The following is an 18,035-nucleotide window of genomic DNA, read 5'->3' as shown; positions in this document are numbered from 1 at the left end:
CCGGGACGTGCGTATACTGAGGCGTACGCCTATCATGACGTGCGTATACTGAGGCGTACGCCTACCGGGACGTGGGTATACTGAGGCGTACGCCTACCGGGACGTGGGTATACTGAGGCGTACGCCTACCGGGACGTGGGTATACTGAGGCGTACGCCTACCGGGACGTGGGTATACTGAGGCGTACGCCTACCGGGACGTGGGTATACTGTGGCGTACGCGTACCGGGACGTGCGTATACTGTGGCGTACGTGTACCGGGACGTGCGTATACTGTGGCGTGCGCCTACAGGGATGTGCGTATACTGAGGCGTAGGTGTACCAGGATGTGTATATATTATTGTGGTGTACGGGTACTGGGATGTGTATATACTGAGGGTACTGGGATGTGTGTATACTGTGGTGTACGCGTACCGGGATGTGTGTATACGTGTATTGGGATGTGTATATACTGAGGGTACTGGGATGTGTGTGTACTGTGGTGTACGTGTACCGGGATGTGTATACTGTGCTGAGGTCCCCGGGGTCACCATGACCGCAGCCTGCCTGTATCAGGAACTAACTAGCACAACATGCAGCACTGCCAGCCCCGGGGATGACGTCTGCGCGGGTGTCACGTGTTCACAACACACAGCTCTGCTTCAATGACACCAGGGAGTCTACTGGCTGCAGCCAATCAGCCACGCCGTGTGACAGCTGAGCCCGCCCACTGGCGGAGTGCCCGCCCAGTGAGATGTCGGGGAGGGGAGAGAAGTGATCGGAGTTCTCGGTGTGTGTGAGTACCGATCCCGGGGGTGCGGGGGAGGGGAGGAGGGTGTGTACTATAACGGGGGCGCAGTGTGATCTGTACACATGGGACGTCTCGGAGCCCATACTGGGGTGATAACATCGCTGTGTGTATGGCATGTGAGTCTGCTGATCGGACGATAATCAGATGTCTATAGATGACCACATACCATACAATCTACTTCAGATCTGAGGACAGACCTCCTTGTCTGCTCTGTCCTATGGGGCGGATCCTTCTATTACATAGGATGAAAAGGGGATTGTGCAATCAGATTGTACAGTGTATGGTCAGTCCTGTAGTTCATTATGCAGTCTGATTGTTCAGTCTCCCTTATTAGATCTATGTAATAGAAGGGCCTTCCTGATTGGATACAACAATGGGTGCTTCTTTAAGGAGATTATACAATCAGATTGTATGGTGTAGGGTTTCTTTTAGGCTGACTATACACTATACAACCTGATTGTACAATCTCCCATCACCTATGTAACAGACAGACCTCTCTGGATACAGAGTGATTGGTTAGATCAGGGAGGTCCCTATATGACATCGTTTCGGAGATTATATGGTCACCTATTAGGGGGTCACCATACATGTTACAATCTTTGTACAATCAGCTTTAGATTTAACAAAACGATGTAATATGGGGGATCCACCTGATCTATCCAATCAGAGAGGTCTGTATATTACACAGGTGATGGTAGATCTAAAGCAGATTGTACAATCAGATTGTATGGTGTGGGGTGGCTTTTAGGCTGACCATACACTATACAACCTGATTGTGCAATCTGCTTTAGATCTACCATCAGCTGTGTAATATACAGACCTCTCTGATTGGATACAGAGTGATTGGCTAGATCGGGGAGGTCGTTATATGACATCGTTTTGGAGATTGTATCGTCACCTATTAGGGCAGCAATGGGCAAACTACGGCCCGGCGGACCTTTTAATCCGGCCCGCGGAGCGTGATACTGTCAGGATGGCTGTCAGGATGTGTGTAGGCGGGGCAGCGTGACGAACGCGAGGGGAGCTAGGCTCCTCTCACAGTCCGCCCTGAAGACCGGTGTAGCATGAAAATCTGACTCCTATGAGGATCTGTCCCCCTCGACGTATCTGCGTATGTGCCGGAGATCGCCGATTGGCTGCTAATGCCTGAAACTGGCACATGCGCAGATTCTCATAGGAGACAGATTTTCATGCTACACCGGAACGGCGCGGGACACGGCGAGAGGAACGCGCGGAGCAAAGGTAAGTGAATTGACACAGGGGGGACTTGGGGACTTAATATGGGGGATGAATTACTCTATGGGGGATGAATTACTACATGGGGGATGAATTACTACATGGGGGATGAATTACTACATGGGGGATGAATTATTATGGGGGATGAATTACTATGGGGGATGAATTACTATGGGGGATGAATTACTATATGGGGGATGAATTACTATATGAGGGATGAATTACTATGGGGGATGAATTACTATATGGGGGATGAATTACTATGGGGGGATGAATTACTATATGGGGGATTAATTACTATATGGGGGATTAATTACTATATGGGGGATTAATTACTATGCTTACTATGGGGGAATATTACTATACTTACTATGGATGACACATACACATCATTCATCTACTCTTGGTCCGGCCCCCAGGTCCAATATATGAACCCATTGCGGCCCTCAAGTCAAAAAGTTTGCCCACCCCTGTATTAGGGGGTCACCATACACGTTACAATCTGACATACAATCTTTGTACAGTCAGCTCTACATCTAACAAAGCTATGCGATATGGAGACCTGATCTATCCAATTGTTTTTTTATCCAATCAGGCAGGCCTTTGTTCTGCCTAGTTGTTTTTAGATTGTACAATCCGATTGTAACATGTGGTGAGCTTTATGCAGGCCATAAATGGGTCGAACATCGGACGATTTTTAAACAAAAAATTGGTCGTTTGTTTGGTCGACGTTACCACCATCATTGGCCATCATTGCCGGGAAAATCGGCCCATTGTTAAAATTGCCCACAAATTTTCCAACATGACCGATAAAGAAAATGTGCAAAAAACTTGAAAAAACGGCCGACCAATTACCCCACTAACAGTGCAAAAATCGGCCATTTTTTTTTTTTTTCTGGCTGATTTTTGCCCGTCTATGGCCGGCATAAGATACAATGGAAGGGATTTGTCTGATTGGATACAAAGTAAGAGAATGCTCTAGGCCTGTTCTTGGTGAATATAACGTAGATTGTATAATCAGATTGTATAGTGTATGGGTAGCCAGGATCCTTGTCCTAGTATGAGCACACCCCCCCCCCCCATCCATGCCCTGGTCACCATACATGTTATAATCTGTCCGTACAATACGGTAAGCCTATAGAGCAGGGGTGGGCAACTGTGTTGGTGAACTACAAGTCCCATCATGCCTCTGCCTTTGGGAGTCATGCTTGTAACTGTCAGTTTTGCAATGCCTCATGGGACTTGTAGTTCTATAACAGCTGGAGGGCCACAGTTGCCCACCCCTGGTATAGAGAGTGCTTGTAGTAGCTGGGTGTGGAGGGTACAGGTCAGCTGTTGGCAGGGAACCCTCCGATTGTTCAGTCAGCCCACTGGTGGGTGCAGTACGTGAGCAGGAGGAAAATCACGGGATTCTTGCACGAGTTCACCATAAAAATGCCATGTTGCACTTTAACCCCTTCCCGCCCGTACAATGTCCGATGACGTCCTCGGGTTGCAGAGGTTGTATCGGGACAATGCCTGCACCTGCTGCCACCTTTCCCAGGCTCTTCCAGCCAATCACAAGGCCCGGGACCGCGACGGCGGCACTCTGTGACCCCAGAAACAATGAGGATTTAATCAATTCCGGTTTTGGCTAACGGCCAGGTGAGAAGCCAATCAGAGCGATCTGTGTCTGATTGGCTGCATTGGAGGCCGGAGGAGGGATTTGGGGTCGTCTAATAGACCCCCAGATCTCTCCAGAAAGAGGACTCATGCTGTCACAATGTATGTTGTTCATCCCTTGTGAAAGCAATAAAGTTGGTAAAAAAGAATAATAGACAGTGTAAAAAAACCCCCAAAACTTTCAAATAAAATAATTACTATAAAGTGCCCCTCCCCCCATCTTACGTGTAAACGCGAACGCATACGTAAGTCCCGCGCGCATATGTTAGCGGGGATCTCACCACACTTGGGAGATAGCGTCACAAACAGAGCGAGAACAATCATATCTGCCATCTGTATCTCCTTGCGAAGATTCCTCATCACTTCCTGTCCCCAGGCCAAAGCCGGAAGGAATGCCGGCCATAGACGGTTTGTTTAGCAGCCGAATTGTTGGCCAAAAAAGGAAAAATTGGGCGTTCTGTTGCCACCAATGCTTACAAAAATCGTCAGTTTTTCGTAGATTTTCCAGCATGACCGATAAAGAAACGAGGAGGAAAATCGGCCGACGACATTGCCCCATTAACGGTGCGAATATCGGCCGATTATTCTTTTGGACGAAAATTCGGCCGATAAACGAACCGTCTATGGCCTGCATAAGCCTGACCATACACATGTAGATATTCGGAGGAGAATATCGGTAAGAAAAGTCGTACAAAAATTCTGTGCTCATTCGATGAACGGGCGAATGTCTTTCAAAAATTGTCTTTTCCTTTTAATATTCGATTTTAAAATGAATGTAACTTCTGAACGACATACACTGGTTGAAAATTCATTCGATCGAGAAGCGTTTTCCTTCCTGTCCCTTCAAATTTTCCCGTCACTGCTGTCAAAAATTAAACATCGATTTGACCCCACTAATGATTAGAAAATCAAACGAATATTCTTGAAACGATTCTTGAACAACAATCTATACGTGTGTGGCCAGCTTAACCACTTTCTGCCTGCAGTGTACCGCGGATGGGCGGTAGCTGCAGGAAAAGCGACTTACCTATACGTCACTTTGCTCTTCCGGGTTTAGACCGGGCATGTGCACGACCCCCGCTGTCATTCGTTGTAGGAGGTGTATGTCAGCAGGTCTGTCAGGGATCGCGGCGGCAAGTGACTCCGCGAATGCGCGGAGCACCGATCCATGGAATCCGGCGGACATTAAGACCTGTACGGTGGCGGCCGCGCATGCGCAGTTGCAATTGCGGCCGATCGCCTGGCACCAATAGCAGGGCAGGGCGCACTATTTAAACCTGCCCTGCACTGACACCCAGTGCTGTATGGTCTTTGCTCCTGTGTTCCTGCTATTGAGATTCGTTGCTGACCTTGCCTGAACCTGACCTACGCTGACTTCTCCTGCTCTGACCCCCTGGATAGTCTGACCTCTCTCCTGGATACCCCCATACCTGATCTGAACTCGTGTTACTGACCCCAGCGAGTCACCTGACTATTTTTCTGCCTGCCGTCTTGTACTACGCTGATCCCACTGTTACCGACCCAGCCCATCTGACCACGCTTACTACTCTGCCATCCATCCATCCCGCTCGGATCCAGTGTTCCACCTCTTCACGTCAGGCTCTCTACCTGCATATACCTCTGGATGATCCCTCTACCACGGACGGGGGTACTCAGGGTCCTCAACCTGGTCCCTGTCAACGCCACACACACACACACCTTTTATTGCCCAGTGCCATTAGTACAGAGAGAAGAACGAACACACACTTTTAACCCTTTTTTTGCCCACTGACATTAGTACAGTGTCGGTGTACAATATTTGTCACCGATCACTGTATTAGTTTCACTAGTGACATCAGATTGCGTCAGGGTCAGTTAGCGTCCCTCCCATCTACGGTCAGTTAGCGTTAGATTGCCCGCACACCATCGCACTCACGCTATAGGTCGCTGATCACCGTCATCACTAGTATAGTGTTTGTACGGATCAATATATTGATCATGAACAAAACTATACCAGTTCCCCCTTAGTATTAGTGTCTCCAAAAACACAGTGTTGGCAAGGATCATCCCTGTTCACTGCCAGCACTAGCGTTTAGCCCCAACGCTCCCCCCCACCCCTAACAAGAAGTGCAGTGCCAGTATAATTTCTGATTACTGTCACCTGTGATACATTGCACACAATACCGCAGTGTTGGCAGAATCAGGCCTGATCTCTGTTAGCACTAGCAGGTGAATTTTATTGGTAGCTGTTCAAGCAGTTCCTGACAGCCAGGCGCTCTTTTTCCCGTGAGTCACACTAGGTAGCTATAAATTTAGAGTCCAAAGTGTCCAACGAAAGGTACTCTAGTGAAGAGGCCTACAGGATTATGAGCATGTCAGGTTAGAGTGAAGGGGAAGACTCCCTGACACAATCAGCCTCAGAATACGAACCTGTAGACAGCAGCGGCACCCTGACAGGTAGCTCGGATGATGGAGAAGAGGTCCATGCTAAGATCAGGCGTACCCGACCCCATGAAGCTGAAGTGCTAGGATCGCATGTCTTGTCTCATCTCATATGCCAGTGCCAGTACTAGTGCCACGCTACCTTTTGGTGAACTGGCAAGTACCAGCGGCCTAGTACATCCTGGTCTTTCACATACCAGCACTGCAGTATGACTTGGTGACGTGGCGAGTCCCATAAGTGCAGTACAAGCTGGTGCGGTGGCGAGCACAAGTAGTGTCCCGCAGCCACCAAGAATTCGCACACAGGCCCATAGAGCTCCTAGTATCCTTTTGGATGTGCTTGCAAATCCCGATTGGCAGCCAACAGATTCTGCAGCACCCGCACTTCCCCCATTCACTGCCCAACCCGGAATTCAGGTAGAAACAGCAAATTTAACTCCTCCCCTTGATTGAAAAATGCAAAACGAACTGTAAAAAGCACTGCAAAACAATGTCTAATTGATTAGCACTTCTGCCTGACAGTACTAGGGTCGTTGGTTCAAATCCCAACCACAGCACCACCTGCATGGAGTTTGCATGTTCTCCCTGTGCCTGCGGGGGTTTCTTCCAGGTACTCCGGTTTCCTCCCACACTCCAAAGACATACTGGTAGGTTAATTGTATCCAGTCTAAATTGGCCCTAGTATGTGTATGTATGGAGTTAGGGACCTTAGATTGTACGCTCCTTAACCACTTCCAGTCCGGACACTTTTACCCCTTTCCAGTCCAGGTCAATTTTCAGCTTTCAGCGCTATCACACTTTGAATGACATTTGTGCGGTCATGCAACACTGTACCCATATTAATTTTTTACCGTTTTTTTTGAGACAGATAAAGCTTTATTTTGGTGGTATTTATTAGCCACTGGGATTTTAATTTTTTTTTGCTATGTAAATGAAAAAGTCCAAAAATTTTGAAAAAAGTGTTTTTCTTATAAGATTTTGCAAATAAATAATTTGTCATCATAAATCTTGGCCAGAATGTATTCAGTTATCTTTTTAGTAAAAAAAAAATAACCCAAATTAGTTTATAACCAAAAATTATAATTTTTAAACTTTTTTTTACATTTTTATTTTATTTTTTTATATTATTTGTTTTTTTTTTACATACTGTCACCCTAGCAGTACAGTGTCACCATGGTGACACTGTACTACTTGTGGGGGGAATGAAGATTTTTTTTTTTACACTGATTGCTTTTACACCCATAAAGGCTGTAAAAGCAATAATTTCTCCTTCTCTCTGTCTGCATTCTTGCAGCCATTGAGAACTACTGAGTGAGCTGTGATTGGTCACAGCTTGTCACATGGTACAAGGCTGTTGTGAATAGCCTTGTACCATGTGACCTCTGTGATCATTCACAGATTTCACACGTAGTAAGCAATGATGTCTCAAGTGACATCTTGCTTACTACTCTGCATGTGATCACTGATTGGCCAATCAGTGATCACATGATCGGGACCTCGCACAGAGGTCCCATACGACGATTGGTGTTCCACTGTGTCCGGAGGACACAGCGGGCACCAGATTGCGGTGCTGCGCGTTCCCAGGGAGTGCGCACAAGCAGGGGGCGGGGAGGCTGTTTATAAATGGCCACCCGCCCCTGCACTGCCACCATCCGGCCGTTTATATACAACAGCCGGATGGGAGGTGGTTAAGAGTTAGGGACTGATGTGAATGTACAATATCTATGTAAAGTGCTGCATAAATTGATGGCGTTATACAAGTACCTTAAATAAATAAATAAAACGGACAAAACGCAAACTGCATACGTGTGAACGGAGCCTGAAAGAGCAGGATAGACATTTGTTTTCTGGACCGAACGAATTTCTAAAGGACAAAGACTCTGAAGAGTGATCCACAATATATGTGTTTGCTGGACTCTGTAGAGAGGGACCATAGGGAGAAGATGGTGGCTGCTCCGTGGTTGGCTCTGGGGATCATCCTAGTGCTGCTTCTGGAGCCGCAGACTTGGACGCGTCCTGGGTGAATACTGGACTGCAGTAGAAGACACGGGGCCAACTTTCTCAGGGCCCCTACTAGAGAGCATGCACTTCTGTTCTCTACCACCAAACCTCACAATAGGTGTAGATCTGGAACCTCACGTTTGGGTGGACTGACCCTTTAAAATCTAAACTAGTGCTGATTTTCCACTGTTGGTTACTCATGGATATAAACGGGAGTGGATAATCAGGAGTCTCCAAACTACGGCCCTCCAGGTGTTGAGGAACTGCAAGTCCCATGAGGCCTTGCAAGACTCTGACAGCCACAGGCAAGGCTCCTGGAGGCAGATGCATGATGGTACTTGTAGTACTTCAACAGCATGAGGGCCATAGTTTGGAGACCCCAGAGCACAGTGACACAGTGTTTATGGGGGAAGCTGGACTGTCCCTGTTTCCAGTATGGAGAAGTAAACCTGTGCTGGTTGTTAGTGGCTGGTGGAGTCACACAGGTCCGACCTGTTTGGTTGTCATTACAGTCGGAATCAGGAAGTGGTGACGGTTGTCAGGTTAGACCATTGTGTGTTCTTGGCGTGTCTCACATCCAATTGCCTGCAGTACAACCCGATATGGGAAGATCACACTCTCCATCTACGTTTGTTCTACAAAGGCGATGCGGATTAGGTCTGTGAACAATCCTCGCTCTATTCAGAGGTGAGCTCGATCTATTCTTCACCACGACTTGTTTCCGAGTGGCCATTTTCATAGAAGGGACCTGTAGAGTGATCAGTCCCGCATGATCGCACAACGCTCCATTCTCGTGTGATTGATGACTGCCTTTCCAGCTCCATAGGGAGCCTTAGATTGTATTTTGTTTAAACCGCCCATACATTATACAATTTCCTTGTTCAATTTCCTTTAGATTTACCTTCAACTATGTAGTGCACGGGCCTGCCTGGCTGCAGAGAAACTGAAAGTGTTTAGGTCTGACCTCGTATTATGGGGTTTATGAAATCTAAAGGAAAATTGTACCAGAAAATTGTGTGATGTATGGCCAGCCTTAGCAATCATTTGCTACACCTAACAATTTTAGTAGCACGATTCAGCTACCAGAAATCTCATGTGTAGCCTTAGCCTGTTCAGGCGACTGCCAGCAAAGAGTTAAATCGCTCTGACAACACATAGTTAGATTTTCAGCTCCCTCCTAACCCTCTTGTATTGAACTGTATTGTTGCTGTATTGTCTCCCATTATATTGTAATCTCCTAGATTGTAAGCTCCCAGGATCAGGCCCTCCTAACCCTCTTGTATTGAACTGTATTGTTGCTGTATTGTCTCCCGTTATATTGTAAAGCGCTGAGCAAACTGTTGGCGCCATATAAATCCTGTATAATAATAATTTTCATTTGAATGTTCATGCCAGAACTCTGAAAGGTTTTTCATGAGGGCATTGAATCCACTAATTTCATCTGAAGGCCCTTGAACATGTTGTCCAAACCTTCTGTTTGGAAGGATTCTCAGACGTGTTAAACAGGTTTCTGTTTGGTTATTGTTCTGCCCTGCTTTGTTGAAGAGTTAAACTGCCTGTGGATAGTGCTAAGTCAGCAGGTGACAATACTGTCCAGACAGACTGGATCTAAGTAGACAAGGCAATGCAGAAAGCGGCATTTGAAACAGAACATGTATGAAATCAAGAAAAGGACTGGCAGTGTTTATTTCCATTTAGAAGGATATTTATAGGTACATTAAATGTTCATCAGCCAATGGGTTTAGAGGATATACTATAGAAATGTTTACTAGAATCTACGGATAAATCCAATTTTGTATACATGATATAGAAATCTTTGTATTGTTCTTTCCTACATTCCCAAACCATAAATAATCGTTTAAAATAGGAGTCACCAATCCTTTCAGTCTGAGGGCCACATTGTGTATTATACGAATATTCACAGGCCGAAAAAAAAATCAGCCCCCCATTTCACATCAGAAGTGCCCCCCGCATCAGAGTTCCCCCTCCTTTAGTCACCGGTCACTCTTCTGCAATTTAAAATCGTGCGATTTGTGTGCAATTTCAGTGTGATTTCAAGTGCGATTTCTGAAGACTTTATTGTTACTTGTGAAGATTTTCAACGATTTCTTGCAATTTGCAGAGCGATTTCCATTATATGTATGTGAGATCGCAACAAAACTGCAGAAAAAGTCATGCAGGAACTACTTTAGAAATCGCGCTGCAGCAAACCACACATGTTAAGACACTGACATTCACATTCATTAGATGAGATTTCAGGTGCAATGTCAATTCGCAAATCGCACCAGTGTGACTGGGCACTTGCAAGAAATCGTTGAAAATCTTTGAAAGGGCGATTGCAAGAAATCGTTGAAAATCTTCACAAGTAACAATAAAGTCTTCAGAAATCGCACTTGAAATCACACTGAAATTGCACACAAATCGCACGATTTTAAATTGCAGAAGAGTGACCGGTGACTAAAGGAGGGGGAACTCTGATGCGGGGGGCACTTCTGATGTGAAATGGGGGGCTGATTTTTTTTTCGGCCTGTGAATATTCGTATAATACACAATGTGGCCCTCAGACTGAAAGGATTGGAGACTCCTATTTTAAACGATTATTTATGGTTTGGGAATGTAGAAAAGAACAATACAAAGATTTCTATATCATGTATACAAAATTGGATTTATCCGTAGATTCTAGTAAACATTTCTATAGTATATCCTCTAAACCCATTGGCTGATGAACATTTAATGTACCTATAAATATCCTTCTAAATGGAAATAAACACTGCCAGTCCTTTTCTTGATTTCATACATGTTCTGTTTCAAATGCCGCTTTCTGCATTGCCTTGTCTACTTAGATCCAGTCTGTCTGGACAGTATTGTCACCTGCTGACTTAGCACCATCCACAGGCAGTTTAACTCTTCAACAAAGCAGGGCAGAACAATAACCAAACAGAAACCTGTTTAACACATCTGAGAATCCTTCCAAACAGAAGGTTTGGACAACATGTTCAAGGGCCTTCAGATGAAATTAGTGGATTCAATGCCCCCATGAAAAACTTTTCAGAGTTCTGGCATGAACATTCAAATGAAAATTATTATTATTATTATTATACAGGATTTATATAGCGCCAACAGTTTGCTCAGCGCTTTACAATATAACGGGAGACAATACAGCAACAATACAGTTCAATACAAGAGGGTTAGGAGGGCCTGATCCTTGGAGCTTACAATCTAAGAGATTACAATATAAAGGGAGACAATACAGCAATTCCAGATTCCTCCACCTTCATCAACAACATCAGATTCCTCCACCTTCATCAACAACATCAGATTCCTCCACCTTCACATCAGAGTCCCCCTTTCACATCAGATGCCCCTCTCCCTTCACATCAGAGTCCCCCTTTCACATCAGAAGGCCCCCCATACACATCAGATGCCCCTCTCCCTTCACATCAGATTCCCTCCACCTTCATATCAGATTCCCTCCACCTTCACATCAGAAGGCCCCCCTATACACATCAGATGCCCCTCTCCTTTCACATCAGATTCCTCCACCTTCACATCAGAGTCCCCCTTTCACATCAGATGCCCCTCTCCCTTCACATCAGAGTCCCCCTTTCACATCAGAAGGCCCCCCATACACATCAGATGCCCCTCTCCTTTCACATCAGATTCCTCCACCTTCACATCAGAGTCCCCCTTTCACATCAGATGCCCCTCTCCCTTCACATCAGAGTCCCCCTTTCACATCAGAAGGCCCCCCATACACATCAGATGCCCCTCTCCCTTCACATCAAATTCCCTCCACCTTCACATCAGATTCCTTCACATCAGATTCCTCCACCTTCACATCAGAAGGCCCCCCCATACACATCAGATGCCCCTCTCCCTTCACATCAGAGTCCCCCTTTCACATCAGAAGGCCCCCCCATACACATCAGATGCCCCTCTCTCTTCACATCAGATTTCCTCTATTTTCACATCAGAGTCCCTCTTTCGCATTAGAAGCTCCCGACATCCCATCAGAGTCCCCCTTCTTTTAGAGTCTCCCTTTCACATCAGAACCTCTCCCATTCACACCAGATGCCCCCCTCCCTTCACATCAGATTCCCTGAACCTTCACATCAGGGTTCCCCTTTCACATTAGAAGCTCTTGACATCCAACAGAAGCCCCCCACTTTCACATCAGAGTCCCTCCTTCCCTTAGAGTCCCCCTTTCACATCAGAAGCCTCCCTCCCCCCCATATACATCAGATTCCCTGCATCTTCACACGAGCGTCCCACTTTCACATTGGAAGCTCCCAACATTCCATCAGAAGACCCCCACCTTCACATCAGAGTCCCTCCTTCATTTAGAGTCCCCCTTTCACATCAGAAGCCCCCGCCCCCATAGACATCAGGTTCCCTGCACCTTCATATCAGAGTCCCACTTTCACATTGGAAGCTCCCAACATCCCATTCCCCCCCGTCACAGCAGAGCTTCCTTTAACATCAGATGCCCACCACCTTAACAGCCCCCCCCTTCCATTAGAATCCCCCTTTCACATCAGATCTCCCTTATTTATTTTATTTATTTATTTTATCGAGTTTATATAGCGCCAAAGGGTTTGCTCAGCGCTGTACAATAGAGGGGAGGACAATTTATACATCAGAAGTCCTCTACTTTCACATCAGAGTCCCCCTTTTACATCAGTTCTCCCTTATTTAGAGTCCCCCTTTCACATCAGAAGCCCCCCCCCCCCATAGACATCAGATTCGCTGCACCTTCATATCAGAGTCCCACTTTCACATTGGCAGCTCCCAACATCCCATTCCCCCTTACAGCAGATCTTCCTTTAACATCAGATGCCCACCACCTTAACAGCCCTTCCCTCCGCCTTCACATTAGAGTTCCTCTTTCACAGTAGAGAACCTCCCAACATCCCATCAGAGTCCCCCCTTCCTTTTGAATCCCCCTTTCACATCAGATCTCCCTTATACATCAGAAGTCCTCCACTTTCACATCAGAGTCCCCCTTTCACAATAGAAGCCCCCCATCACATCAGAGTTGTAGCGGGCCAGATGTGGTCCCTGGGTTGTAGTTTGGGGACCACTGATTTAAAAGAGAGAATGTTGGTGACTTCACAAGTTTTAATTCCAGGTGAAACTTTTCCCAGCACAGATGTAGTACAATAAGTATGATTTTTCCCAACTGAGGACCACATCAACTACCAGAATTTTGTTGGTTCAGAAAACAAATGACAAAAATGATTGAACCTTCAGTTTTTCATGTCACCACATTTGAGGACAATTGTATATGTATTGGTGAATATTGTGTTCCATCACTAGTGTTTTGTGTTCAGTTGCTCTCTAAGAAGGATTTGTATATATTTTCTGGTGTTTTGCAGGCAAGAATCCAAAAACAAGAAATTTAGCTGTGTAAAGTCATGTTAAAAACGTTTTGCTGCGTTTTTTTCACGTTTGCATTTTTTAGCGTTTTTTTGGGGTTCAAAAAAAGTCCAAGAACGCCAGTTTGCTGCATCTTACTGCGTTTTGCCACGTTTTTCAGCATTAGAGCGTTTTTACAGCTAAAAAAGTCCTCTAGAAATCCGCTAATTCTGGGGGGGGGGGGGTTTCCAGCCAAAAAATGTTGATTCCAGTCTATGTGCATGGACACATAGGATAACATGCTGGGGGGTTTACTGGATGTAGAAAAAAACGCCAAAAACAGCCGCTGTAAAAACGTCCAGTGTGCATGAGGACTAAAGAGTAATGCAGACCATACATGGGTCCAATTTTGAACAAATTTTCTTTAGAAAATCAGAAAATTTGTGTGTTTTGTAATTTGATAGCCCCACTATTAATTTCGAAATTTGACCAACCAAGCCTTCAATTTCACATGTTGCTACAGAAAAGAATTTTCGTGGCCAAGAATTGTCTTTTCTGTCCAAGTCACAGCTCACGCTCATTTCTTTTTTGATTACATTTCTTGCATGATTCTCCCATCATTGATGAAATTTGTTCATTTTTCAAAAAATTTCCAACATGCCCAATCACTCAAATTTGATGGTGTCACAAAAATCAGCCGTTTCTGTAGCCCACTAATTTATTTATTCCAGGTACTGCTATAGTGCTGTCAATTTATGCAACGCTTTACATATATATTGTACATTTACATCAGTCCATAACCCTCAAGGGGTGTACAATCTAAGGTCCCTAACTTACATTCATACATATATTAGGGCCAATTTAGACAGGATCCAATTCACCTACCAGCATGTCTTTGGAGTGTGGGAGGAAACCAGAGTACCCGGAGGAAACCCACGCAGGCACAGGGAGAACATGCAAATTCCAGGCAGGTGGCGTCGTGGCTGGGATTTGAAACAACAACCCTAGTATTGCCAGGCGGAAGTGCTAACCATTTAGCCACTGTGCATGGCCAATGGTGTGAAATGTGAACGAAAATCCTTAGAAAAGATTTTCGAAAGCAAATTCTTTTGTAATTTTACCCTTGTATGGCCAGCTTAACTCCATTGTTGAGAAGATAATATCCGCTGTATGGACTTTCACATAGACAGCGAGGGGCAGTGAAAACAGGTGGCAGAGTAATGCAGGACATACATAGGTCTAATTCTGAACAAATTTTCTTTAGAAATTCGGAAATTTCTTGCATTTTGTAATGCAATGGTGCTACCATTGATTTTGAAATTCAGCCAACCAAGCCTTTAATTTTGGATTTTTGACCCATGTATGGCCAGCTTAACTCCATTTTTGTTGAGAAAATAAAATCTGCTGTATGGACTTTTTCACAGACAGCCAGGGGCAGTAAAAACAGGTGGCAGAGTAATGCAGGTCATACATGGGTCTAGTTCTGAACAAATTTTCTTTAGAAAATCTGACATTTCTTGCATTTTGTAATGCCATGGTGCTACCATTGATTTTGAAATTCACCCAACCAAGCCTTTAATTTCGGAATTTAGCTCATGTATGGCCAACTTAACGCCATTTTTGTTGAGAAAATAAAATCTGCTGTACGGACTTTTTCAAATAGACAGCCAGGGGCAGTAAAAACAGGTGGCAAAGTAACGGTTTTACTACCTCCTGGCCACCCACCCAAATCCTACCAATACATCCAGACAGCTGCATAACATTGCAGCCACAGCATTTGTAACTCAAGCTGCATGGCTTGGCATGCGGCATCACCTGTCAAACTCACCCATTGAGTTCAGTGGGGCTGTACTGCAACCGCGTGCAATGCCTGTGATTGCGGCTCAGTAGTACGACATTACAGGGTTAAATCAGGCAGTGAGGAAGCATCTGTCAAATGCCCTCTGAAAAGCAATCTGAATGTGGATTGCACAGCAGAGCACCGCAAATGTGAAAGAGGCATACGTTTGGATTTTAGCCAACCTTTTTGCAGATTTATACATTTCTTTGTTCTGAAGGTATTGCTGTGTTGCACCTTGTCCTCATAAACATCGATTTCTGAAAGGGAGGGTCAGACTTTTATTATCCGGGCAAAGTCGAAGTTTTATTAGGAAAAGCGGCAGCATCTGCATCCCTTTAGAAGAGGGCAAGGCCTTGGAGAGAATGTCAGCAAGACCAGGGTGCCTGAATCTTGACTTGTAGCCGTGCAGACTTCTGGGAAAAGCAGTGAGCCTATCACACAAGAGGAAATGCGTTTCAGTAGACAAACGCACACATTATGTATATATATATATATATTTATTTCAGGTACTTATATAGCTCCGTCAATTTTACGCAGCGCTTTACATATATATTGTACATTCACATCAGTCCCTAACCCTCAAGGGGCGTACAATCTAAGGTATATATATTCCTAGAAGCTGTTATTAGCATTTTATTTTTCTTCTCCTAGAAGCTAGATAGTGTCCTCCTATGTGTCCATGCACACTTCTTTAGACTATTAGCATTTTTTGAGCTTCGGTGTTTAGGAGCAGAAAGAAAATAGTTTTGTAGAGTTTTTTTGGAGTGTTTTTTAAATGCTACTAAAAGGCTCCGAACAGCTTTTTCTAGCTTTTTTTCTACATGTTCTGTAAAAACGCTACTGTTCCTAAACTCTACTAGAAAAACACTATTGCCAATGTTTTTCATCCAGTGTTTTTTGAGCTTAAAAAAAAAATGCTAGCGTGCATGGAGCCTTATGTGTAATAAAATGGAATGACAGGGAAAAAATATTGAACACGTTAACTGAAATTTATTTAATACTTGGTACAAAATCCTTTGTTGGTAATGACAGCTTCAAGACGCCTCCAGCATGGAGAAACTAGTCGCATGCATTGCTCAGGTGTGATTTTGGCCCATTCTTCCAAATCTTGAAGGTTCAGTGGGCCTCTTCGATGAACTCGGATCTTTAGTTCTTTCCATAGATTTTCTATTGGATTTAAGTCAGGTTATTGACTGGGTCATTCGAGCAGCTTTATTTCTTTCTTCGAAACCAGTTGAGAGTTTCCTTCGTGTTGTGTTTGGGATTATTGTCTTGCTGAAATGTCCACCATCATTTCATCTTCATCATCCTGGTAGATGGCAGCAGAGTTTTATCAGGAATGTCTTGGTACATTTTTCCATTCATCCTTCCTTCAATGGCATGAAGTTTGTCAGTACCATATGCTGAAAAACAGCCCCACGCTGCGATGTTCCCACTTCCATGCTTCACAGTTGGGATGGCGGTTTTGGGGTGATGTGCTATTTGACCTCCAAACATGGTGTGTATTATGCCATCCAAAGATTTCCATTTTGGTCTCATCTGACAGACTATATTCTCCCAGTATTTCACAGGCTTATCTAAATGTGCGGAAAACTTTAAACAAGCTTCAACATGCTTTTTTTCAGCAGTGGAGTCTTGAGAGGTGAGCGTGTATACAGGCCATGGCGGTTGAGTGCATAACTTATTGTTTTCTTTGAAACAACTGTACCTGCTAATTCCAGGTCTTTCTGAAGCTTTCCACAAGTGGTCCTTGGCTCTTGGACAAGTCTTCTGATAATTCTTTTCACTCAGAAATCTTGCAAGGAGCGCCTGGTCATGCCCGGTTTATGGTGAAATGATGTTCTTTCCACTTTTGGATTATGGCCCCAACCGTGCTCACTGAAACATTCAGAAGTTTGGAAATTCTTCTGTAACAATGCCATCAGTATGTTTCACAACAATAAGGTGATGAAGGTCTTGAGAGAGCTGTTTGCTTTTACCCATCATGAGTTGTTTCTTGTGTGACACCTTGGTAATGAGACACATTTTTATAAGCCATCAGTTAGGACTACACCAGCTAATACTAATCTGCACTGACAAGGGGAAGGATTTCTTTCTAATTACTGATAGATTGCAGCTGGTGTCTTGGCTTTCCATGCCTTTTTGCACTTCCCTTTCTTCATGTGTTCAATACTTTTTCCCTGTGTCATTCCATTTCATTACACATAACTTAATTTCTGAACTTATTTGTTTTGGTTTCTTTGTATGTATGGATTGCATGGGTTGTTACCGACATGTGGTGAAAATTTGTCAATAGCACCTTTAGAAATTTACTGAGAAAAATGGTGATGTGTTCAATACTTATTTTACCCTCTGTGTGTGTGTGTGTGTGTGTGTGTGTGTGTATATTGTCAATAAAAGTTATTTAATGTCACTGGATATATATAAAAAGTATATATTTTTGTCCATTTTGGTTTTCGGCCAAGTGCATCCTGAATTTTCGGTCTAAAACTTTCATTTTGGTGCACCGCTAATTTATTGTTTCAAGTGAGTCTGCAGAGCTTTTGCAGCCCTGATCAAAGGATGGCAGGTTCAATGCCAGGCTCCTGCAGACTCTTCCTCCAGCTCTGTCTATACCAAGGTGAGAGCTGGAGGAAGCGTCAATGGTGTACAAGTGTGGCTATCACCCAGCTAGTTTCATTGATAACTACAGCTCTGTCCGCCGCAGTGGCAGATGGGACTTGTAATTCAT

The 18,035-nt window shown here is 44.6% G+C and overlaps 1 protein-coding gene across 3 annotated transcripts in view; it reads left to right on the top strand.

Annotated features, from left to right (window-relative positions):
- The first annotated feature begins 709 nt into the window (after positions 1 to 709).
- The window catches only part of ENPP4 (ectonucleotide pyrophosphatase/phosphodiesterase 4), a 53,102-nt gene continuing 35,776 nt past the window's right edge, over positions 710 to 18,035 (top strand). The window contains exon 1 of one of the 3 annotated variants that reach the window (XM_089685903.1): positions 710 to 774. The gene's annotated coding sequence lies outside the window, so the exon portion shown is untranslated. Of the gene's footprint in view, positions 775 to 8,647; positions 8,797 to 18,035 lie in introns of those variants that run through there. The other 2 variants (XM_089685905.1, XM_089685904.1) reach the window with 2 other exon arrangements.

This window comes from Staurois parvus, unplaced genomic scaffold, assembly GCF_062004578.1.
Source record: "Staurois parvus isolate SC_StPar_1 unplaced genomic scaffold, SC_StPar_1.0 ptg000388l, whole genome shotgun sequence".
Taxonomy (NCBI): Eukaryota; Metazoa; Chordata; class Amphibia; order Anura; family Ranidae; genus Staurois; species Staurois parvus.
The sequence above is the reverse complement of the archived record's forward strand: the minus strand, read 5'-3'. Positions and strand labels throughout refer to the sequence as shown.